The sequence below is a fragment of the Vidua macroura genome, chromosome 2 (genome assembly GCF_024509145.1).
Source record: "Vidua macroura isolate BioBank_ID:100142 chromosome 2, ASM2450914v1, whole genome shotgun sequence".
Classification (NCBI taxonomy): domain Eukaryota; kingdom Metazoa; phylum Chordata; class Aves; order Passeriformes; family Viduidae; genus Vidua; species Vidua macroura.
In genome coordinates this window covers 57304969-57329208 of record NC_071572.1, presented here as the reverse complement: position 1 = coordinate 57329208, position 24240 = coordinate 57304969, and positions in this window count along the sequence as shown.

Genomic DNA, 24240 nt, shown 5'->3' with positions numbered 1-24240 from the left:
CTGTAACTTCATTTTGATATGAAAAAAAAATTTACATTGAGAACAACAGTTCACTGGAAGAATCTCCCCAAGCACGTGACAGAGTCCCCATCACTGGAGGTTTTCAAGATGCAATCTGACAGGTTATGAGATAATCTCATCTAGGCTCCCTGTCCTAGGGTGACGTTATGATGCTTGTATCCCCAGTCGTCTGTTCTGTTTATGCTGGATATTATGTTCTGTGCCTTCAAGACTGGCTCTGAAAAGTGAAGTTTTGTTTTGTTATCAGCCTTCTCACTCCCCCATAGTCTGCTGGACACAGACAGCGGTACATAGTGCTGCTTTTGCTTTTTGCTTTTGCCTTTGCTTTTGCTCTTTGCTCTTGTTCCTGCTTCTGCTTGCTTTTGTTTTTTGCTTGTTAGTTAGTTTAGTTGGGCAGTCCAAATTTTCCCTAGACTGTCTTTCTTTCCCTTTTCTTGGAACCATTCGAACATGCTCAGGACTGGGACCTGGGAAACACCGAGAGTTTTGCACTTTGTGGCCTGCAGCAGCCATTCCCAGCACCGGAGGGACTGATAACAGAGCAACCATTCCCACAAGAGACTTTCTGAATTTGTCATCTCTTTGGAGTGGTGAAAGGGTTTTGTCATCTGGTGTTGTTCATTCTTTTTTGTGCTGGGGTGTGCTTTGCCTGTTAAATAAACAAGCCACTTCTCTCCAATGAAATTCTTCCCAAACCAGGTGGGGGGGAGGGGCTTTCTTGCTTTCTGGAGGCTCCTTCCAGAGATTTTCTCCCAAATTTGCCCTAAACTAGGACACTCCCCTTCTCTTGAAAGGTTGGAATAGACAGTCTTTCAAGGTCCCTTCCATCTGGTGTCGTTCTATTATTCTGTAGTTGTACTTGTGGTGTATTGACCTTAGTCAGCTGTCCAGCACTTATCTAGTCACTCTTCTGAACAGGAAAGAGGGAAAAAATAAGGCAAAAAAAGCTCATTAAGCATCAAAATAAACAGACTTAACTAAGGAAAGATTTAACATAAGGCTAATTTAATTGGATTTGGTTATTGAGAAACAAAGACAATGTTAAAGCAGCCCTGAGCTCCACTGAGAAGAGTCTGATTCCATCTTACTACTCTTTCCCATCATGCAGTTAATGATTTATAAGATATCTCCTGAGCCTGTGCTTACCCTCTCCTTGTAGATCAGAGGTGCAGATACCTTCACCATGTTTGTGGCTTTTTGCTGGACTTTTCTATATTTTTTTATATTTTTATATTTGAAGTTAAGCAAGGTGAATCCACTTATTTGACTATTACAGGATAGCCTGTAATTCTATAAAATCCATAGAGCTGTTGCTAGTGATGTGTTCCTCTAGAGAAAAACATGGAGCCACAATCCCTCCTCCTTTTCTATCTTCCACTCACCTTCTGTGACTTGAAGGGAAAGAGCTATCAGAAGGCACCAAACTACTGTTTCTTTTATTTTGAGTTCAGAGTTCAAGAGTCACCAAATGTTGTTTTATTATCATGAGATGAAATTTCATGTCAAAAGTAACCTTAGTTATACATGTCTTTGACAAAGACAATTGTCAGTAACAAAATTGCTTTTTTCCTTCCTATCTTAATTCCATTAAAAAAAATCTACTCCAGGTTTGTTTATTTCCAGGGATGTAATTCTGGACTACATGAGTCTCTGAATCAATGAAAGCATAAGCCTGAAGTTAAAAAGCTGTAAGCTATTTAACTCCTATATTCTTCTGTAAAGGCTCTGAGAGGGATACACTATTTTTACATATTGCAATTCACTCCAAAAGCTGAATATATTCATAAAAATAGTTATTAATTGCCATTAATTATTCATTTCATGACTGTGTTATGAAGTGAAAATAAGTACCATCCAGCTACAAGAACTCCATCTCCAAATTTCACAGTTATATTTCAAGCATTAATCTCTTTCCCCTGGACTATAATTGTAGGATTTGAATAGCATTTTGATGGAAATCATCTGACTTTCTTTCTCTTCCTCAACTGACCAACAGCTTCTTAGGGACACAGCCCATAAGGGTCTCTTAGTTTGCACATAATATCTCCACCAGAGAATCAGCTTTTTACAGTTTTGCCTTCAGTTGTAAAATACCACTATTTAGTAGTTCAGAAACTCAAGTTCAGACCATAAAAAAAATTTTAAAAAATTTTAGGGATGAAAAGGAAGTACTAATGATTAATGGTTATTAATTATTCTTATTCTCTAAAACAAACACATAGGGTAGAAGGAAATTTGAGGTTTTCATCAATTCTAGCTTTAGTCACTACTGTCAATCAATAACTAAGTATAGTGGAGCTAGTATTTCTAAGTATCTAACAGTAAACAATGCTGAGGTATCCAAAGCATGAACAAGAAAAGTATAACAGTATAACAAAGCTCAAAGTATAACATAGTGACTGAAAATTGCTATATATTACAGGTCTCTCTCCTCCCTACCAGTAAGCACTGAGTTCTAATTCAACACAATTTCAGTATTATCCAGCCCCGTACACAACAGGAATTGATGATCTGCTCTTTCACCTGTTTCTGTTCTTTGTGACAAATTGATCTGATAAACCAGAAAATTAAATTGTGTCTGGAGAAGCCAGACTGAACTCCACCAAAAATAGAAATGGGATATATACTTATTTGGATCAGGCAAGCATTTTGATGAAACCTTAACTATAAATCATAATGACTAATCAAATACTATAGTGTTCAGAATAACACACAGCACACTTTTAAACACGGATGTGAAAAAAGTCAGCAAAAATTCAACTAGAAATAAAAGCAGGAGATGTAAACTTGAAAAGAGTATGATTATCCTTTTAATTGTGTAACCTACCCCAAAATCTTCCATTGAATTAATGAGGCCATACTGTCATCTTAACCAAACAATGAAGAAGAAAATAATAACAACCATAACAAAGTAGAAACTAGAAATCTTAACAGTGACTTAGGTGATGAATTTCACACCTGAAATAACACACAGCAAAAAATGTGAGCAGTTTGAGAACGTAATATGTACTGCAAATACTTTGCTCATTCACTTATATACTTTGCAAATACTTAGACATAGTAGCAAAAGAATAGATAAAATGTGCTAGAAGTTGCAAAACCTCAATATAGAATTATTTATGCATAGTCAAATCATAATCTTCCAAACTAAATTAGGCTACTGATATCCCACAGAATTTATAATATTCCTGAAAAGAGTGGAAAATGCAGCACTTAGCTGGTTATTGAGGAGGAAAATATTTCCTGTTTCAAAAAAGTACCATTTTGTCTTGAAGAATATTACTGTGTTTCCCTTCTGTTTCATACAGTAATAGAACTAAATAAATTAGTGACTCCTTTTAAAATTACTTCATTCTACTTAATGACATGAAGTAAATGTTTCACTCCACAATATTCTTTACTTAGGAAATTCCATTGACCTCAGAATTCAGCTCTGGATATATGCAAGAATGGTAACTTTTATTAGTTTTTCCCTGATGGGCTTGCCCAAATAAAAATGGCATCTATCTTTTATATCAGGCTACAGAACACAAAAATCAGCACCTCAGAGCTGAGCTTTGACTACCTTACTTTCCACTGCAAACAAGCACTGTAATGAGTTTGCATTAAATGTGGAATTCATTAATTTAGGAAGAAAATTTAAAGTTTTCACCTCACTGAAGCTCTGAGTTACACTGCAGTAATTTCATTTTTAAACCATGTTCAGGAATCTGCATCACAGATGTAGCACTGGAAGGTTGGCTATATTTTGATCCTCCTAACTGCTCATACGTCTTTAACTCTCAGACAGATATTATCTTCCTGGTATCAGACCTAAGAAACAAAACAAAGGGATGAGCCTTTAAAGGGTTCTAAAGAAAAAGGAAATGTCTGCATGATTGTGTTATGTTGCTTTAGGCCTTTATCCAAAGCCCACTGAATGCAATGGATAGATTCCTAAATATTTCCAGAGGGTATAGAACCTTATTTTCTGCCTGCTTCTGGTGGTATAAAAACTGTGAGATAGGGTGAAGCAGAGTGGGTAAAGCCTTCCTGCTCTTCAAGCAGAATGCAAGGAAACAGGATCTTCAGAATTATGCAACATCAAATGTAATCAAAACAAAAAAACAAACACACACCCCACAATCCAACACATACCAAAAAACAAAACAAAACAAAACAAAAAAAAAAAAAAAAAAACAAAAAAAACCACCAAAAAAACCCCAAACACACACACCAAAAAAAAAAAAAAACAAAACAAAACCAAAAACAAAACAAAAAAAAAAAAACCCAAACCCAAAACCAGTTACAAAATGCAATACAGTTTTCATTGTACCTGTGATAAGACAAGGGTGTAGGTGTAAAGTAATTGTCACTCAGAACATATAATCATCCACAAAATTATCACAAATGAAGGTATTACATTTTTTTGAATCTTTCCTTCCAAGTAATCTGAAGAGACTAGAAAAAGCACAGAAATTCAGTACAGAAATTTCCTGAACTGGCATGTTGAAAACAATCAACTTCAGCATCTCATTCCCCTTTATCACCTCACAAGAAAAGCAGAGATTTACATACAATTTGCAAAGAAGGTTTTTCCTCACTCTACTTATCTTTAAATCAAAATGCAAGGGGGAAAAAACCCAAACCATAGTTTTTCCCTTTGTTCTCAGCAAGAGAAACATTTTTCTCTAATCACCCACTTGAATTTCTCAGAACATACTTGTTCACGGTTTTAAATAGCAAATAAATAAAATGTATAGTCAATAGGAGCACTATAATTTGCTAGCATGATAATTTGGCAACATAAGCTTTATGTCAATCAGTCACCCTCTGCTACTTTGTATAAACATGTATTTTTTGGAAAGGCTTCAATACATCCTGGCACCTGAAGCTGAGAGAAGTATCCAAGTCACTCTACCACAGAGATGAAAGTGAACATCTGTAAGATAACAAATAGAAATAGATGAGCAAAGAAAACAAGACATACAACTAAGTGCTTTCCCATAGTATACATAAGCATTACATTCTGGTGACATTATATTCAACAGAAAAAGAGGGGAGTCTTTGTATTAAAATAACTCTTCAGGTTCAGAACTAAGATGACATCTGGATGAGGCAAGGTTCTATATTTTTGTCCATAGAGTGCAGAAAGACAAAGAAGATGATATAGCACTCTCTTAATTTCTGTTCTGAAAATATTAGTTTTACTTTTAAGTTAATATGGAAATATAGTTCCTGGTGGTGTATTACAACATGAGCCATAGTCATTGTTTATTGCAGCTGGTATTGCAAAGGACATTCAAATGGGATGGCTGTATTGATTTTTCTATACATGTTATTTTTGGTTTGGATGAGGTCAGGAATCAACAGGAGCGGTTGTGTGACTCACAAGATAGATAAAGTTAACAAAAATTACAAAATTTTCATTTCAGTGGGAGTAAATGTGAATTTTTCTACTAAATGAAAAAGGTTACAGATACTACAATAACAATGAGTCTTCAGATACTGTAGACAAAATATGGTTGCACCTTGTGCTTCCCTCACACAAGACTGGCTAAGTAAGTACATGCCCTGAGACTCATGATGATCCTGTGTTAAAGCACATTAAAACTACAATTCTATTCTGCATTCTTTTATGACAGATACTCCAAATACAGTAATTTACAAACCCACAAATCTTTACTCAGGTCTTCAAGCAAGTATCAATAAGGCTCACAATAAATATAACTGGGCAGCAAGGTCTCAGAAAGTAGCCAACAACATCTCAGGAAAACAGGAATGACAGAAGAATCTATGGAGTTGTAAGCAGTTTTGTGTCATTATGGAACAGAGAACATTATGTCCTTGTAGATGATTATAAAGACAACACTGACCAAAACATTACGCATCTCGATGAAAGTGCTGAGAAAAATGCATATTCATGAGACAATTGCATACACTGCTTCCATTCCAACCTCATTGCAAACACCGTGCTCCTTGCACAGAAACAGTAACTGCCTTATTCCAAGGCAGGAAACACTCACTTGTCAAATTAATCTGTTAAATCTTCAGTTTCCATATTTATAAGGATGTTCCAGAATCAAGTTGGAGTGCCCAGCTGAAAAAACAGAAAATAAGACCTACAAATGCAAAATATGCAAATACCCAGGATCCTTTTTGAAACTAAATGCTTTAAAAGCAGCTTGAACGAATTCCTATATATGCTGGAGGAAATAAAATTCAACAGTATAGGTTAAGCAGAAAGAAGATAATTCATCCTATTTGACTAAACAGCCATGGAGTCTTGGAATCGGTTTAATCAGAGTGAAGGGATAAATTTCTGGTTTAATCAGTAAATTTCTTGCACAATAAAATCATCAGTGTCCACTGCAGAAGTCTATTCTGAAAAAAAAATCCAAAATACGTATTCCCCAAATACTTACACGGAATAATTTTAAGAAGTTCAACACAGTGACGTGCTGGAACCTTACTTAGGTCGCAGCAACCCCACACAGATCTACAGGCTTGACTGGAGTGGTGGACAACTGGAGAGAAATAAGGCAAAGGTTTCATTTATTCTCAGTACCTCTTGGTGAAGAGTCATTGTTGCTGCCTGAGTTGCTGCTAGTGAAGTCCAGGGTAAAGAAGCAAAAGGGGCCTTGGCATGGTATCTACAGATGTTTAATTCAGCCACGCAGTGAGATGTTCAGAGTCCCAAGGCATACACATGAGCCTTTCTCCCTCCCAAGGGGCCGCGACTGGCCCTGGTCTTGTGGCAGTACAAAGATATGGCCAATCAGGGAATAGGGAGGGAGTGGCTCATGGACATAGGAACAGGGAAAGGAGCCAATGGGGTTTTACCGGCTTTTTGAGGGAAGATTCTTGTGTCTCCCCAACCCAGGGGATGACCCCCAGAGTCTCCACAAGTCATGGATTGTTGAGGTGAGATTCACTTGATTCATAAGTTACCTAGGTTTATCAGTCTATTCTATTGGCTGTAATGAAAATGAATATGGAAAAATGGAAATGTAAAACTGGAAATGCAAACAGACTATGTAAAGACTGTTGAAAACTGAAACCCGAAGAGCTATTGAAGATGGAAAATCCATGATCTGCAAGACAACAGTTTAAAGATTTCAGGATGGGTTTGAAATTTTAATCAAAAGCACAGATACCAAGATGCTTTTAGGTTACTTGCATTAGTGTAATGCAATAAAACTGAATTTTAATCAGTCATAAAAGAACACCTAAGTGTAGTTTTAGGTAGAGTCTTTCTCAACTGCATGCTACTCTGAATCCTGTCCCTTTTAGTGGCAATAGATAGTTTACAGACTTTTAAAATCATTAATCCATGCCTGATATGCACTATTTTGAATTTAAAAACTGGAAGGTACATTTCTTTTCCATCAGCATGATTTTTAGGCAGAAGCTTTTCCTAGTCTAGGAACTGAGTATTCACTGAGTACAGTCCTTCAGCCTGTGTCTGGTTGATATGATGCAGCAATTTAAGAGCTGGAATACCACACAATCCTGTGTAGTCACATGCTTGCAGACAAATAAAAACTCTCAGAAGAGCAGCTTGAAGTTTACAATCCATGTGACAGTCAATCTTCACTTTCACTGAAGGCTCTAATGGGGACTTTACCTAAAAGATCTTAGAATCATAGAATTTTTTTAGGTAGGTAAAGACCTTTAAGATTATCAAGTCCAACCATTAACCCAGCACTACAAAGCCCACCACTAAACCATGCACACCCCTAAGCACATCATCTACATGTCTTTTAAAAACCTCTGGGTATGGGGATCCAACCACTTCCCTGGGCAACCTGCTCCAAGACTTGACAACAACTTTGGTGAAGAAATTTTTCCAAACAGGCAATCTAAACCTCCCCCAGAGCAACTTGAGTTCATTTCCTTTTACTCTATTTCTTGTTGCTTGGGAGAAACAGCCAAAGTTCACCTTGTTACAGCTTTCTTTCAGGTAGTTGTAGAGATTGATGAGGTTCCTTCTGAGCTTTCTCTTCTCCAGACTAAACAACCCCAGTTCAGCCACCTCTCAAAGCCTTGTGCTCCAGACCCTTCACAGGTCCTTTCTGTTCTATCAGAAGCGCAAGAACTCTGGGCCAAAAGCAGGTCTGAGGACAAGGTTACAGAGTATATCTAAAGGTCCACCCTGGAGGCAGAGTTTAGGACAGGTCTACCTCCACCATACCTGAACTGAAATCCAGGCATCAGTCAGTATCCCAGGTGGGGCTGCTTAGGGCCGTTATAACTTGGCACAACATCAGGATAAAAAATTAGCATGTCATCAGATGTTTTAGGTTTTTTACAAAGAAAAAAACTAGAATTAACATGATTTCTTAATTGCAGTGGTTTGGGGGCAAAAATGCATTTGTCATACTACACACAATTGGAAAAAAAAAATTACTTATTTAGATTTTTTTCAGTACAAACACAAATCTGTATTTATTTTCTTTTTAACTCTGAAATTATTTTCCCTGAATTACCTAAGGGGAGATAAAAAAAGATAGAATCCAATGTATAAGATTTTTTATTATTATTATCTGGCAGGTTTAATTACCTAACATAAATATTGTAATTTATTAACACTTTTAATAATGTGACCTTCAACTGTTCATTAGGGAAAACCAAACATTATAGACAAAGACATTTGTTCTAAAATGACTCTAACTAGTGAAACATTTTCTGTTTAGGATGTACATACAGTGTATTTCCAAAAGAAGCATATAATGTTTTAATTTGATAAAGTTTTATGCACAACATGTTATTCTCGTATTATGACTAACAAAAAAATCTATTTGACATTTATAATCCTCTTGCATTGTGAAAGGGAGAAATAAGGCAACAGACTGAATTTCATATTCATACATGATGAAAAACAACAGTGCTTTGCACTTATATCCTATTTTTCATTTTTAAGATATCAAAACTCTTTATAAAAACTCCCAAACTTATATTCTTATTTTATAGATGGCATCCAAGGATATCTGAGGCAGACAGACAGAATTACACAAAGTCACACAGATGCTGACATGAAATGTATTCAACTTTGTGAGACAGAAGAGCAGAAAAGATTTGTTGTGTACACTTCCACCCTGTCCTAGTCGGAATGCAACCTTTCAATATGAAATCAACAGAAATTTGCTAAGTTTTTCCAGTAGCAGGTGTTTCAAGTCCTCAGAGGTGCAGATATTAACTAGAGCATAGTTTCAAATAATAGTATTGGATGTAGCATAGCAACCCAAAGTTCATGTTTAGTTTACTAAAGGAAATATTGAAACAGGCAATTTTCACATTTTCTTTTGAATGGTCAGTTAATGAGAAACATTAAATAAAATCAAGTTTAGTTCAGGTTAGTACCTTTGATTCTAAGATTACTATGCTACCAGAAATGTCAACAGACAGCAGCACTAAGTTACAGTATTAAATAATTCACCTATCTATAACACTTTTTCCAAGGTCAAACAGTGTCCGCATCTGAAACTAGTCTAAACACCAGGTGAACCTATGTTTACAGATAAAATGGTTTACAGATAAAATGGTACATGATGCATGCTTTGAATTGCACCCTCAAAAAGTCGTAGTCTCATTAAAAGAGATAAATATCTGTATATGTATGTTTTATATACATGGCTGGACTATAACCAAAAAACTCATCCCACCCATGTCAATAAGTCAAACAGAGTGACTCAGGAAAAAAAAATTATAGTGATGACACATACTACTCAAAAGAGAGGACAGATAAGTCAGGTTATTAGGCAGTGTGTTCATTCTCCTTCCCCAGATTGTCTTTTAGTGCTTCATATAAAAATTTAAAACTGAAATTTTGTCCTTTGGTATTTTGATTTAATTTAATGTAAGAAGTAGAAGCCTCATTTAATTGCAAAAGTGGCAATGTTTCTCTAGTGGACCTACTCACTATACCTAGATAAAGGGGATTGGATTATCATTTGCAAAGTCTATCAGATTTTTTTCAGATTTAGAGTGTTATAAACAATGGATATCATTCATTGTAGTATCATTATTTTGACAGATAACTCCTTCTCCATTTGTATGAAGAAATAAGTTTTCTCTGACCTTTTTAAAATGACTAGCATTGAGGTCCTTGTGTATTGTGTGCTATTCGTAGAAATCTCATGCAAAAGTTAAAGAACACAGTTCAAACTTACTCTGTTCTTTTCAAGTTGGATAAGCATCCAGATAAGCCTGTGGTTTATCCAGGCCTATCTGGACAAGAAATCAGTCAGAGAATCTTAAAAGAATATGTGTTCTTAGGTGCTATCCACTATATCCAATTTTCAATGCACTTAATTAAAAAAATTCAAAAATTGCTATGACATAAGCTCACAGACATGAGATCTCAAAGCAACTCACTGACTTTAATTAACCCTATCACTCTTCTTTTATGTCATGAAAATATTTTACTTCTATTTTGCAGAAAAAAAAATTAAGCATTTTGCCTATGTAAAAACAAGCATATAATGGAAAAGCTAGATGTGTTTACTCACTTCTGAGTTTTCATTAACAGCTAGAAAAAAGGCCTACAACAATGTGTCTATCTGAAATTAGTTTTATATATTTCTTTGATTAATTTGTAGACCTGTTTTAATCTTTGGTTTTGTTTTTTCTAAATCATTTTTTCAAAAAGTGAAAATATTATGGTTATTATAAATACATCTTGGTTAACAAATGGTGGGGAAAGATGCTGAATACAATAAACTTTTCTCTTAGAGCTTTCCTGACAGAATCAACATCCCTATTTCTGCACACATCTATTAAAAATTGCCTTTAACTCTGTGGTATGAGTAAGTGTGGAATTGCCAGGTTGATGCCCTGTAAACCATCATTCTGACCTGCAGAAGCCAAAGAGATTTTTTCACTATCTTCATCATCGGAGCTTCAATCTTTGTCTTTGGAGCCAATATGCTTTATTCACCTAGACCTGTGAGAGTTTGAGACATCAATACCTATCAGGTCTTGGCTTGTGAGGCTGCAGCTGGCACAGCAGGGTCAGCTCTCAGCTAGGTCTGATCAGTGTTTTGGTCCAAAATGCTGGATTTGCACTAACAGGAGCTGATATTAAGACAAAATTTCTCTTTTGCTGAGTCTTTAGAAGGGCAGAATCTTCAACAGAAATATTTGTAAGGGGTGGTCAGGGACAGAAGTTCACTGTAGAAGCATTAAGGTGTAGAAAAAGCACTTGTTATTGAGCAAATTTATTCACAGAAGTTAGACAAGCTTTCTTTGATATTCCAGCTTATTTCAGTCAGTTTTATATTATTTTTCTTTCTCCCACATTCATCCAAATCTCACCAGGAATTTTGACCTTTCCTAAATGTCATGAATAGAAAAAAAAAGTCAGGTAATAAATAATTAATAGAAGAAAAAATTTCCCTGAATTTTCGAACTAAATTTTCTTCTCTTCTCTTTGCAAATTAAATTCAAATCTTTACAGAGATTCTTGTATTTTTGCCTTGCAAATATGACAGCAATTACATTAAGCCCCATAAATTTTCATAAATTTTTCATATTCCATTGCTCTTGACCATTATCATAATAAAAAATAAAGAAGAAAAAAATCGAAGGCTATTTCTTAAAATTTAACATCAGGCTTAGGTAAATTTGCATACATCTAGGTTCTAAGTCTTTGCTGATTATGCAGACATTTTCTGTGGATTTTTCCTGGCCCTTCAAATATATTGTACACATCACATCTCTGGAGAATTTAAAGCCAGATTAATGTTTTAATAGATTTATCAAAAATAGGTCAAACTGTAATAAGATCTAAACCAAGTGGTCCTTTGGCTGTACCTGTAATTTTCTGGATAATCTCCTGGAAAGATCAGTAAAAGTAATCCTGTAAAAAAAAAAAGCCAGCAACTTTTGAAGCAGATACAAATCCACAGAGCATTCACAGATATTCTCAGAGCCATGGGATTCTTACTGCTGATAAGCTGATAAGCACACCAGAGTTGATTAGCAATGTAAGTGGGATACCCTCACAGAGCAACACTTTTGCTAATTCTGACACTAAAGCAATGGTCAACCATCAGATATCAAACCTGATCTTATTTGCAATAGAAATAGATATTGAGGGAAATACTAGAAAGTGATGTAGCATACTTTATGACTTATTTTTGTGGGTTTGTTTCCTTTTCCCCATGTATAATTGTCAATAATTATTTTTTTTAATATTGCTGGTTTGGCACTAGAAATTTCTACCAAACATTAAGAAAAGCATGAAACAAACAAAAACAAAAGCTGAAAAGGTGGGTTTGAGCTCTCATTCTCTCTTCATTTTTCAACTTATTTTCTAGGCCTGGTGTAGTGAGTCTTGTTGGGATAGAGTTAACTTCCTTTGTTGCAACCCTGATGACGCTGGTTTGGATTTTTGACTAAAGCAGTGTTCATAACACATCAGTGATTTGACTATTGCTGAGCAATAGTTGAACAATTAACGCTATTTCCACTCTGTCATTGCAATGAGTAGGCTGAGGGTGGCCAAGAACTTGGGAATGGACACGATATGGACAACTGATGCAAATTGACCAAAGGAATATTCCACACCATACGTAATCACACTTAACAATAAAATCCTTGGGGAAGTCCTTTTTGTGAGGACTACTAGTCATTGTTCAGAGACTGGATGGGCTCTGGTCTTTGCATCACCTTTTTTTTTTTTTTTTTTTCTCCCTTCCTTCCTCTTTTCTATGCTTATTAAAGTATCTTTATCTCAACCCATATGTTTTCCCACTTTTGTTCCTCCTATTCTCTTCCTCACTCTGCTCAGGATAAGGAGTGAGCAGGCAGCTGTGTGCTGCCTAGCTGCTGACCAGGGTCAATCCACAATTTACACTGGAGGGCTTTTAATTGTCTTTACATCAAAGAATCCATTTCTTACTATCGTAGTTCCTCCACATCCTGTGCATTGGTCTGTGCTCAGTATTCTTCCCTTTCTCAGTTAATCATCATTTTTATCCCTAGTGAATGCTGAAATTTGATATTAAATTCAACACATCCAGCAAATCTGAGTTCTGCAAAAAATTGTCAGAAAGCAGATATTACAAGGGTGAATCTAATTTTATAATTCTATTGCCATAGTCTAGAAATATCTTGCAAACTTTGCCATTTGTGATTTTCTGAGTGAAGTACCATTGCTATAGAGTCAGTAACTTAATAAAAGAGACCTCAACAGTCAGGACAAAATACCTCAGGAAAAAAATGCTATACACAATTTATATGATAACTAACATAAAAGACAGTTTAGGGTTTCACTTTTAGACAAATTTTATCTTTCATTTAAAGAAGTACTAGGAAGTGCTGGATTGTCTCAAAACCTCCTGGTAAAATCCACTGATTTCAGATGAGTGCAGGAAAACACATGCACACACACAGATAGAGAATAGCTGGGTGAAGACTGTAAGATATTCAGCATAATGATAAAATGATAAAGATACTAATTCACTTTTCCCAAACAGCTAGATTTCCTGTTGGTAGCTAAGCAAAAAATGTTTATAAAACACTCTGAGACATATATATTTTTAAAAATTAGGATGATGTAGAATTTAGAATTGCAAATACAAACATGTGTTCTGATTCCCCAGAACCTTTCAAGATATGGTAACTTCCAGATTAACTTCTGTGCATTCAGGCATTTTCATCCTGACCTCTACACCTACCTGAGCCTGGATGGATCCTTAGAATATGTAATATATGTGTTCATTTGCTTAATAGTCATAAGTCCTAGGAAAAGCTTGACTTGCTAGGCTAGCACAAAACATGCACACCGCACATCAGGCATGATCCATACACATTGGTCACACACACAATTTCATTTTCATTCAGAACAGAGGTAAAAAACCAAAAGTAAAAAGGAGAAAAAAAGGGAGAGAGATCATACTTCATGCTCTCTCTTCACCCAATAGCTCTTGTCCTGGAAGGTGGTCAGAGTTTACTACTTTCCTTATACTGAGAACATTCAACCAGTAGAAAAGAGCTCAGTGTTGATCTCTTCTCCAAAAAGTGTTGTTTTCTTTGTTTTGTTGTTGGTGGTGCTGGGGTTTTTTGTTTGTTTATTTATCCATTTGTTTGTTTTCTAATGACACATCTAGAAAATCCTAGAAGCAGAACCCAGTATCTGTCTCCTTTTCAGGGATACACACAGTACTGAGCTAGAGAGATGTCCCTCTTTTTTCCCCTGTCATGAGCAGAGGATTGTTTTCTAGAAAGCTACAAAGATGTGCTTTTAATACCTTTTAATACCTTTACTTCACTAGCACCTCACTGTCTTGTGATGAGAGCAGCCCTTTGGAAAATGGTATTTGGGAATGCTGACTCTCTGCATTAAAGCAGACACAGACTTGACAAAAGAGGTTGATCCATTAAGAATGCAAAATCGCAGGATAATGAACAACGCAGGATAATTTCCCTACTGCGTTAAAAATTCATTTTCTTTCATACTAGGCTTCCTGACAGAAGATGTGAAATTTTATGAATTTCCTGTTGATTTCCATAAGAAAATACAGAAATCTGTTTCTCTCAATAGCTGAAATCTGGGATGAAACACTTAGCACCAACTGTAAATGTATGGAAGAGTAATTTAAGTTGGAAAAAAAAAAATCATATGATTATATCTTATACATGTTAATATTTTTCTACTTAAATATTTTTAGTCTCCTACAGCTAGAAACACCTTTTTTTTTTGAAAGCTTTGGTTCAAGTAGTTTAACAAATCTTTACAATGCTATTATTTTTTCTATACTTTCTTTCGACTGCTTAGAATTAAAAAAATGTCCAAAAGAATTTTTTTTAAAGAGCAGTTATAATATTGAAGCACAGTATTTTAGTTAAAGAAAATATCTTATCCAACATGACATTACGGTTAATTTTCAAGCAGAAAAACCATGCCTTCTACTTGAGACTCCCTAGTATGAGAAATTTTCATTACTTTGCTCTAAACCAGTCTCTTAGTTTGTTTTCATGAGTGCTCATTACCAAATGTTCTACTTATCAACTTCATGATAGACTTAATTATTTAAATGCAAAACTATGATTTTTACATTGACAGTTGTCTCAGATCTATGTTCTTAACACCCTTCATGCATTTCCTGCAAGGTGATAAAATATCAAATACAATACCTATAGAGAAATGGAAAGCACAAAAACCATTCAATATCAAGGTAGAAGAACAGAGTCTATTTACCAGAAAGAATATTTCACAACTCTGTCAGAAACTGCATGCTGCTGGTCCTCTCCTACCCACCCTAAAGTTTTAAAGAACTATAACTCTGTAATACAGCTTCTGGAAAACTTTAAAGTAAATTTCCAAACCATGAAATTTGTTTCTTTAAGGAGTCTACTCTCCCTGTGTGTTTCCATGTTTGAAATGGCTAATGGGAATTGTCTATTATTAGAAGTCTACTTTATTACTAATACAGCACTATAAATGTACATGGTGTTCACAGACTAATAAAAAAGAGAAGGAGCTTACAACTTAAGGGGAGAAGCTTTTTAACTTTACATCTTGTCCTAGCAACATCTCCTCAGTAGGTAGTCAGAGGGAGGATAGTTCTTCCAATTTCTGTGGGGAAAATTATCTTTTGCCATTCGACTACAAGTAAAGGCTCTTCCTCCATTGTTGTTGGATGAACTCTGCAGTTTGCCAATTTGTGGGCAGCATCTGCATGCACAGCCCATTTATTCTCTTTATCCAACTGAAAAAAGGAAAGGGAAAAGGTAACCTTCAATGTCCTATTGTCATAATGAAGTATATATCACCTAAGGTTTTTATGGTCCTGGATTTCTCCCCATTCACATTTGTCTAGGAAAAAAATCCCTATAATCTTGCTCCAATTCAGTAATTGTTGATTGTTCAGAACTTTTTGAATTCTTTAAAGAATGGAATGCTATTTTCATCTTCCCAATACAAGGCCCAAGCATAAAAATATCTTTTCAATCTCAGACAATAAATTATTCATTATCCCCCAGGCAATGCGCTCCATATCATGAAATAAATAACTGTATTTGATAATGTCATTATCAAAGAAAGCAGCTTTCTTGATGTGAACAGAGCCTTACGATAGACTTAACAGTGCTCTTTTCACATTACCAAGAGGAGACCTATATCTGCAATCCTGTCGTGAGAAAGTATTTCTAGGGGGGAATTTTCAAAAGGAGAAAGAGTTGAAGATTGGAGGACCTATCATGATTCATGTTTCCTCCACAGGAAGTACTGCAGCCATTTCCATCAGGACCAAAAAAAGGGATATTTTTTGAGCGCATAAAGCTTTCATGGTTTAATGCACAGGAAGAGTTTGTTTTGGTGCAAATTTGATGGAACCAAGGCTGAAGATGTGTATATAGACACATAGAGTGCATAATTCAGAATGTAAGCCCAAGACCCTTTAGCACTTAGCAGTTTAGGCATGTGCAGCATGCCCTTGGGTCTGGCAACAGGTTCACACTTGGCTGGCCACAGAGATGAGATGTGGAGATACTGTTCTAGAGATGTAATAAAGTGCATCAAGTGAGAAACTGAACCTTAGCTCACTGTATCAGCCACTAATCAGCTAATCAACATTTCAGTTATAATATTAACATTAAGGTGAAATTTTGACTCCTTTTTCTTTTCTTTTAAAATGAAATCAGGAAATCAGGAATTCTTCCTTTCATGAAGAATTTTCTTTTCTTTTTTGAAGTACAAAAGAAAGAGACTGGAGGGAAGGACATCCTTCGCTTTTTACCAATCAAAGGGAATTAATCTTAGTTGAAAAAAGAAGGCATTTCTGAAGAATGGGGTATATTAATTACCTGATTAAATTCAGGTAATTTAGCATGTCTCTCTAGCCATAAATAAATGTACACTTCAGTTAAAGAGGTACGTAGACACTTATATCTAGAAAAAAATTACTACTTTCCAAATAGGAATATATTTACAGATGAAAGATAGAAAACTGGGTAGACAGAGTGACAACCTAGCTTAAAAATATTAAATTAATTCAAAGCTGTTTGTAATTTTTAAAAAGAGGATTTACCTGACTCTTCATTTGAGACACACTTGGTGTGTCTCTACATTCAGTCCAAGAATAAGAAAGAGTAAAAAAAAATACAATGTGATCATGGTAATTTTTTCATTCTTTGTTTCTAAAATCTCATGATACTAGAGGATTTCCTTCCTGCATCCTGCTCAAAAAGACAGAAAACATTAGCAAAAGACTGTATCTTTAAATGCATATTCCATCATTTTACAGTTTGTCCATACAGAGAGCCTGCAGGATGCATTGAACCATTATGTTGATGTAATTTGTTTGCACTAATAATGTTAGTCTCAGCAGGTTCATCCCAACTTAAAACTTTTGAGTAACATCAAAAAGGCAACTAGTACAGATGTACAGCTGGGATATCAGTGCAAATTTTGTACCTTTCCATAAATATGTGATTGAGTATTAAAAAAATTAAATTTCATTGCAGTTGATTTTATTCATTATGAATACTTGCACAGTAACTTTAATGCCTTCAATTTGGAAATAAACTAACCTACGCCTCTAAGTACCAGAAACTGATCCCTAGAGTCCCAGAGTATTTGCAATCTTGTTTAAGATCAACAATGCTTGCTAATATTGATGATATCATATAAGCAAAAGTATTGCCTTTAAGGTAGACAAACTAATATCCACAAGACTTAATCACAAAGACTTTCATTATAAGGTGGAATTTGGAATTTATAGGTTTAAATGAAAGTGCTACAATCCTGACCAGAAAAAACCCCAATTCTGCTCTTGCCTGACTCAGAGGTACTGACTGTGCAGTGACTTCCCTGCTATTCTATAGTGTTAATGCATTTATCCAAAGACCACTAAAGGTAAAATGCATAAACAGCTGTTTGAAGAAAGTCCTGGACAAAGTACTGTTTCATTTAGACAAATGCCTAAACCACTGAGCTAGAGTGATGCTTCCCTTGTGTTCACTTTAATACATTATTCTTCAGATTTGCATTGAGCATTCTCACAGTTTCAGTGAGAAAGGTTAAAATGTACCCTTGCCTAGAATAACTTTTCAGTTTAGTTAAAAGATATTGTGGAGTTAATAATACCAAAGTGGGAAATTAAGCCAGTTCTGTTCCCTCTGGGTGAATAACGTGAATGCGTGAAAGATGGGGAGCTGTTGTGCCTGGAATTTTTTTATGGATCTAATCAATGTCATTAAACTACTCTCTAACTTTTTAATTGTGACTCAGTAACAACAAAGATCCAACAAGCTCTGTGATTGCTTTTATTATCCTTAGCTATTAACTACTTTTTTTGCAGAGAAGTATCCTCCCAAAATACAGGTATATTTACAAAAGTAATGCCTGGACAACAGAGGGGGGGAAAATCATGGAAGGCACTTGTTGCTGATAAGAAAACAGGTTGTTATGCAGCAAGTGCTTTGGCAAACCATTTGGACCACATGGGGTGTGTCAAAATGTACCCAGCAGAAGAATTCTGTCTGCAAGCAGCCTGTACAGGCAATTATATTGCAGACATTGGCACCAAGGGACAAAATCAACCTCAGAGGAGTGAATCAAATAGAGCTCAAGACATGCTGAGAAATTGCCCCAAGGAATGGGCAAGCAGCCAATAAAGCATAAGGCAGCGTGGTCAGAAATGAGTTGTGTCATGGCCTAACATATGGGATAAAGAAAAATCAGAAGAAATTCCTTCCCTGTCTCAAAGTCTTACACAAAGGATAAAGTTATGTCCTATCCACATCTTTCTCTAAGTGCCTGAGTATTTAGAATATACTTATCACTGAAATCATTTATCTCTCCATTGGAGTAACCCTGAGAGCACAGTGCTCCATAAAGTCAGTTAAAGCTTGTAATAAGAATGTAGCTGGTTTACATGTATTGTCATACAAAATGTATGGAGGAACTGACCAAGTGGTAAACATCCTCTATTTGTTTATAGTAGTTATTTAAATTTAGTAGAGGTGTTTCCTTCTTTTAGAACTTCAAGATATTTGATACTGGTTAATTCTTCAACAAATTCTGTAGTTTCAAATAGATACTCTAAAAAGAAAAGGTAAAAAATTATGTACAAAACCTACAGAATTCTTCACATATTGTGTAAATACAGGCACTCTTTCAGGGACAGCTCTGTAATGAGAGTATGCAATGAAGCCATAATTTCTTATCTGTTTGTTTTGGTTGTTTTTTGTTGGATTTTTTTTGTTTGTTTGGGGTTTTTTTGTTTGTTTTTGTTTTTGTGTTTTTTTTTTTTTTGTTTGTTTTTTTTTGTTTTGTTTTGTTTTGGTTTTTTTTTTCCCATCTCTATATTACAAAATCTCAGTCTGGAGAGATGAACATTTTTATTCTATTTCAAATATAACTTCAAATGTACTTTTTTGTGGTTTTGGCCCCCAGTTGCTTTGCTGAATAATGGAAGAAATATACTAGGTTTAGTAGGAATAATGATGTAACTGTTTAGTAAGGAGGGAAAATTTTGGAATGGGACAGCAAAAATAAAAAACTTATGCTTTCTATGTGTAGAGTTTTTGCTTAAATAGAATAGAAATAAAAAAAACTCTTGTTACCCAAGTTGCAATAAAAAGAGGGATACTATTATTTCATCTATGAGACAAACAGGCCAGTGTCCAATCCAAATTTCTCTGAAACAACTTTGATGCTACATGCTGCATACCTCTCTGAGTTTAAGGTGCTTGTACTGATTCAACTGTCATTTTTTCATAAAGCAGAATTAAGAACAACATAACAGAAAACTTGTTTGCTTTTAAAATAACATTGTCAGGCAGTAAAATTAAGGGAGGGAAAACAACAGAAGGGGACCACCCCTTCAGCATGGAAAAAGTGAAAAATCCCTTAAAAATTTCAAGGCACCCCATATCAAGAGCCAAAAGAGACAGTTTGTGCAAAGGCCAGATTTGCATGAATTCCTGGCAAAAACAGCAATATTTCCACCTAATACTGTGTGCACCCTAGAAAGGGAATCATTGCTTGCAACAATGGCTGCGCTCTGCATGGAAGCCATAACACTCCTTTGTACAAGGTCAGTTCCTCCTTCTACTTCTTATTATTCTCAAAACAGCAGTCCAGCTCATTGATACAGTGAAGGAGCAATGTCAGATGATTGGCAAGTGTCTCACCAGCAGGAAGTTAGCTGATAAGCTTCTTAGGCAGTGAGCTCTGCTAAGCAGGAAGCATTGGAGCCAGCTCAAGGAAGTTACCCTTAAAATTGCTTTGCTCAGACCTCAGCTTCAGCTGCCTAATTAGAAGTCATTGAAAGGAAGAGTCTCTGGTGTGCATTTTTCTATAGACAAGACTCAGGAAACATGTTGCTTTGGTGGCAGTAAACAGGGAGATAAATGTTTAAAAGATACCATAAAAAACCATCAGTCAGTTCACGAGTGAAAGAGTGGAAAAAACAGACTAATATAAGTGTTCCCTGAAAGGTTTTGAAGCAGCCTGGGACAGGTCCCAGTGGAAAAGCAGCAGGCACACAGGCAAGCTATGCAAATGAGTATTGGCAATTTGAACATTTCCTATTTGTGGAACCCGATCAAGCCCAGTGAAGAGAATGCTGCATAATGAGGACTATCATATTTCTCAACATGATCTGCTGTATAGGAAGAACACTGACAGACTTTTTCTTTATAGTGGTTTAATCATATAGACAGGCACTCTCATTCTTTAAGGAAAAGACAAAGAATATTAAATTTGGAGCATTAGATGGAGCTAATGATAGGATGTCTGTGTGAACAGAGAAGGGCTTAGAGATATAAATGAATGGGCTGCTAAGGTTATTAAAATAACATTTGCCTGAGTCTTCTCTCTTCCTACCAAGAAGTAGTGACTAGGGCTGCATTGTCATAAAATGTTGAGATCTCTAAACTCAAAATATTTTAAAAGCTCTCTCTCTATGAGTATTTATGTGTGTGTGTGTGTGTGTGTGTGTATATATATATATATATATATATATATATATATATATGACAAACTCTGATTATGAGATAATTTTCAATATTATTCAAAAGGGATTTTGATACTTAGGGCTCCTCTTCCTTCACATATGCTTCCTGCCACGACACATTCCTTTCCCCATCAAGAAATCCCAAAGAGCAGTTCCTTGGGCACACAAATATCTCCTTGCTGGGGCTGGGTTTAGAGATGTCTGCTAATTCTGACAGATACAGTGTTGTTAACACTGATGAAACATCATCACACACCTAGTTAAACATCCAAAGCACACACCGTGAAGTAGCTTGCTCCACTATGCAAGCAGACAGGTTCTAGCACCCACAGATGATACCAGACAGTCTCAATTGTACATTTTTATCTCAAACCTAATTATCAGGGCAGTCAGATAAGTTCATCATAGGTGCTACTGCCAGCAGGTCTGTCATGTTATGGTCACTACCATTTCAGCTGCTCTTCAGTCCTTAGAAGAAACATGCAGCTGCCCCTCCCCAGCAGCTGCCATCTCACCTTTTCATAAAAGCAAGATGACAAGGGAGAACACAACAACCACCAGGATGAGCTCCATTAACTCCATGGCACTGATATCCAGGATCTTTGGGAAACCTTCAGCTTTCAAACCCTTCAAATTCCTTCCTGCAATGGTGGGCTAGGAAGCAGGAACTTGCCATATTTAGTGAGTCCTTGATGAGAATGCAGTTGCTCCCTGGGTGTTTGTGACAGATCAGCAGAGTTGGGAGTTTGCAGTTTAAGTATTAGTGCTCCCATCTACACCTCCCTTTTTACTCCCCTGCTGATGGCAGAGACACATTCTAAAGCCTTTCAAGGTTACTTAATTTCAACACATAAGCACAGCAGGGGGGAACCAAAGACTGGAAATCATCTCTGTATTCCCATCCTGTCGGGGTGTATATCTAGAAGCTATAGACATATATATGTATCTAGAGACATGCAAACAAATAAATAAGTAATGTAACAGAAAATATGGATCAGAAATGGTGTTTCATAAGACACTCCTATACTGTGGAGTATAAGTCACAGGCACAATAGAAAGTTAAAGCTTAGAGGCATTATGGACTGTCATGTCAAATCATACTTAGAGAGCTTTAATATGTGGATTACAGATACATTAAGCCATACTCTCCTCTGACTATTATGTCAATGGGACTTTGCATATTTAAATAATACTACAGTGTATAATCCTAGTACTATGCCATGCATGCAAAATAGGTCTGGGTATACCTGATATGAGTAGAAAAAGTCCAGGTTCTCTGCCAAAACATTAGTTATTTTTAGTGTATAACCAGAGGGATGGATATGATTGTTTTATAAACTCTCTTTATAAAAAAAATAGCAATCACAAATGTGCAATTATGTTAAAAAACTGGTGTGTGTTTCAATAAAATAAAAAACCACCACATTTTCTCCTTCCCATTCTCTTTTATTTTCAGATCACTACTTCAGTGCATTCAAGCTGAACTGAAGATCTGAAAACAACTACCTCTCCTTTCCTCTCTGCCCTCCAAGTGGGTCCTTGCTGTTCCCAATTACTGAATTGTCCTTTCATCTTCTCAAGGGAGATTCAATCTTTCCACATCTCTACCTACCCATGCTTCCTCTTTCAATCAGTTACTGAATTTCATCACCTCTCTTCCTCCACAGATTTTAGCTCTCCACAAATTTAGATAGCACTCACTTGTGCTTAACTTCCTTCACCTCAACTTACTGATTTGTTTCTTTCGATGTATAAAGAATAGGACATATACTGACATATACTGAATGTCAACCACAGCTATGCATCAAAACCTACCTTCAAAAAAAAAAAAAGAATTCCTCCATCCCTTTTGTTTCCTTCTGTCTCTATTCTGGTGTTTTGGCTTCATACCTTCCTTTGGCTTTTATATTCTTACAGTCTCCACAATTCTCTGTTCCTGTGTTTCCTTCTACAGCCCCATATTTATATAAGCACCTGTTGAGGCCTCTATTTTTCTGTTACTTATCTCCATTAGTCTCCTTCCTCCCTCATTCTAGATTTCCTTTTTCCCCTTTCCTAATCTTGAGAGACACTGTCAATCTATGACAAGTCTGTGGTTTATGCTATAACATTATGTAAAAAGAGACAAACGTCCAGAATGCTCACTTATTTTTGAAGGCATGAGACAGCATCTACTCTTCTGTAATTTTAGTGGTTTGCCTTATTAGAGTCATACTTTTTTCAACTAATTTTTAAAAACACTCAGCCTTTCTATCTAAAAAGGCACAAGCACACTGTCTGTGATAGCAGTGCTCAAGTTCAGTGATTGGTTTTTAACAGCAAAAGACAGGGGCTAGTTTTCATGCTTTATTGGAAGGGAACACAAATTTGAATTCTCTTTTCCTACCACAAAAAAAAACTCATCATCTTGTCTGTGCTTTCCTGCCTGGAAAATCAGTTAACTCACTTCTGATGGAGGAAATTGAATAAAATGTTTGTAAATTAAATGATAGCAAAGTTTAGGCTCAGGTTTTGAACATCATAGCAAAAAGGATACAGACGGAGAGTATTCGAAGAAACATCAGTGTGCAAAACCAATTCACAAAGTAGTGGAGAATGGTCCTTCACCTGATGTCGAAGCCCTTAAGGAGCTGCTGCAGAGGCTGAAATAAGAAGGAGATTACAATGGGGAAACAAATTATTTTTGGTAGTGTATTGCCACTATATTCTCACTAAAAACTGCTTGCCACCATGAATGAGTATGTACAAATTGTGAACAAATCTTAAAGACTTTTGTGACTAAGGAATTTTTTTAAATAGCAGCCCATGTCTAACTGATCTATTAATAGGTACCTCAGGCAATTGAATATGCTTTGGTGTACAGTATTGCGCTTCACAATGTGCATTCCTGGCTCAGTAAAGTATAACCTCTTGTGTCCTGTTGCTTTATTTAATTAAGTTTAAAGTTCTTTCTAATTATTAACCTGAGTTCTTTATTATTTTGCCTTTGCAAAAAATGATTTAACGCAGCTTTCCTATCCTTCCCCACCCCCTCTGACTGATGTAGAAATAGAGTCTGAAGGAAAGCTGAGAGCTTAAGCTTTAATGTCTGAAAGCCTGTTTATTTTTTGATATTAGATTAGTCGTTCTGTTATGTAAGGAACTTTGATGAGTATTTTCTCTGTATTCTCTTAATGGGTAAATAATTTCAACATGGTTGTGTGGGTTGTTTTTTTGTTTTGTTATTAGGGTTTTTCATATATATATAAATATAGGGGGGAGAAGTATCGTA